This window comes from Scomber japonicus, chromosome 6 (genome assembly GCF_027409825.1).
Source record: "Scomber japonicus isolate fScoJap1 chromosome 6, fScoJap1.pri, whole genome shotgun sequence".
Taxonomy (NCBI): Eukaryota; Metazoa; Chordata; class Actinopteri; order Scombriformes; family Scombridae; genus Scomber; species Scomber japonicus.
The window spans coordinates 6513547-6516264 of NC_070583.1; the positions used below are offsets into that span (position 1 = coordinate 6513547).

The window sequence follows — 2718 nt, forward strand, 5'->3', positions numbered from 1 at the left end:
GCACAAATTCACCGTTGTGTTAGGATTTGACATGACCTCATCCTGATGTTGACTTGTCAGTGTTGTTGACTTGATACCCTTGACAGGGTGCCACAACTACATATGGAATTATTTCACATCATTAACAACCGTAACAGAGTTGTACATGGTGAAACAGAACCTTTTTTTCTTTATAAAATGGTTTAATGAACTTTCTTAGTCTTGAAAGAGCCAGTATAACAGTAAATGTATCACCTGCATTAATGTGTGTCTAAATGAATATTGAGTTACAGAACAAGCAGCAGGCTCAGGTTTATTAATGCAGTGTACACCAGTAGTTTCTGCACTGGTTTAGCTCAGTGGTTACTTCATTCAACATTTCTTAATGCAAGAATACGCTGATCTCCCTCCCGTTCGCGGGATCGAACCACGGGCGCTGTCCAGTGTTTTCTGTCCCTCTGATCTGACCGGTGGTCTTTCATTATGTGGGATAACCATCAGAAACACTACAGTTTTACTTACATTGAGATCAACTCGGTCAATTTAGCCAATATAAGAGTAAAATCTGACTTCCGCATATCAGAGTGTAGGTTAACTTTATTAGAATACAAAGTTTGAGTTGATGTTGTCATTTAGGAATTGATTTGAATATTTTACTAATAATAGCCTACGTCATATATCTGCACATTTTACAATGAATGTTACGACGAATTTAGGACATTAGGACATCGGTGCGATGTCCAGCTGATACCCGCCTCAACAGTGATCCCTCTCGGACAGGACGAAGCCTTTCACTTCCGTCAAGCTTGCAACATTGTATACAAAGTTTCCGGCTAAGTCAAAATCACGTATTTCGACATTTTTAAAAAATGAAAATGCAGCGTTGCACAAAAAATTGAGGATTGAGGATCTAATAGAATTCAAATTGGCAGCATTGATAGACTACATTTGGGCAGCACAATAGTGCAAAGTGCAGTATTATAGAGAACTCTTCTCCTATTTGATTTTCTTAATTCATTTCACACACAAACAAACACACACACACACAGACACACACACACACACACACACACACACACACACAAATATATATATATATGGAGAGAGAGAGAGAGAGAGAGAGAGAGAGAGGGGGGGGTGTATTTTATTTTGGTGAAGTAAAATATGTATTTGGGAAATAGAAGTCAAGCTGTTCTGTTGACAAATATCGGGGGAGGAACCACTGCGAGGTAAGTAGATCTTTGTTCACATTGGATTATATTCATCATAATGTAGCATCCTGTACATAATGTATCCACCTGAATATGATTGAGATAGTGTTGGTCAGCTTCTGCCTCCATTCAGCCAGCAGACAGGAAAGTGCTTGTGTCTAAACATCTGTAAAAACCGCTGGGGCCGAAAGGTAGGATCCGCGTCGAGCTAGCCACAATGAAACTTGTGGTTTCCGTTCAGAGCTCTTGAATTAAAACACCTGTTCACACACACATTTACACTTTTCCGATTTACAAAGCAAATGAGTCAAAATCCACACCGAACGTAGCAAACTATTTAAAGTAGCTATATTATAACGCGCTTCTGTAACATTGATGTTCAGAGCACATAATGAAGGTCAAGGCATGTTTTATTTGGTACTCTGCAGTTCCTTGCTTTAATTGTGAAGGTAAAAACATCCGGTTTCCGGCATCACCAATAGTAACGTTCGATCTGACTCAGCTCCTACACAAAGCTGCCACAACCCGCTTCTCTAACGTCGTTTCAGGGCTTGTTTTGTGCTTGGGGCCCTGTGTGGAGAAGTTAGTCAGTGTTGTGTAGTTGTGTGCATACTTTCTTCCGTCTGTGTGTCAAACTTATGAACTTGTTTCACAGTCAGGCTGCGGGAGAGAGTGAAGACGGTCTCCTCGTCCAAGACAGTCGGCAGAAATGAAGAGGTGAGTGGGAGTTAAACATGCGCCATTGCTATTTATTAATAACAACAAATACATTTTATACTAACAAAGCTCGTCTACTATCTGCTATGGTGTTAATCAGCTGTCTCTTGTATTTTCTACACGTGCAGCCAACAGAAAAGCCCTGAACCAGATGGGAGTGTTACTGTCAACGAGGAAGGTAACAGGAAAAAAACCCAACCTCATAAATATTAGTCTTGTGTTATTATATTCAAATATGAAGTGTTCCATTGTGTTACATAAGTGTATGCTTTCATGCACAAACACATGTTCAAGCTCTGCCTTTTGAAAGTTTCAACCTATGCTATTGGTGAAGGTTGAGTCTTATGAGTGTGAGTGTATGTGTTTGTGTCTAATCTGAAGCTCTTTTTTCCCCCCATGTGGTATTGATGATACTTTGATTATATTATGGTCCTGTGCTCCGTCAGGGTCCGTAGCCACCGCAGAGGACCCGGCTGCTATTGCCACCATTCAGTCTGCTGCCACCTTCACTGATCAACCCATCAAATATCTCTTCAAGACAGAAGGAGCAGGCGGACAGGTAGGAAGGAGTGTTGACTTAAGAAAAACAATTATTTGAGTTAACATCATTTATCAGTATGACATGAGATGCTTGATTACACATCATCACAAATAAATGCATAAAAACTTTGTAGTAGCCACATAGCTGCATGACAGTATACTGAAAAGAGATTAGGGTTAACATTGAAGCTTCTGGAGTGAAATTTAACACACATTTGTGAAATTGAATTTAAATAAAAAATCATATTAAGCATGAAGTGTCCACTCCTGA

The 2718-nt window shown here is 39.8% G+C and overlaps 1 long non-coding RNA gene across 1 annotated transcript; it reads left to right on the forward strand.

Annotated features, from left to right (window-relative positions):
* The first annotated feature begins 1664 nt into the window (after window positions 1-1664).
* LOC128360230 (uncharacterized) lies at window positions 1665-2468 on the forward strand. The gene is made up of 3 exons (XR_008321482.1): window positions 1665-1907; window positions 2036-2085; window positions 2354-2468. It is a non-coding gene; the product is annotated as an uncharacterized LOC128360230 (long non-coding RNA).
* Window positions 2469-2718: the final 250 nt, after the last annotated feature.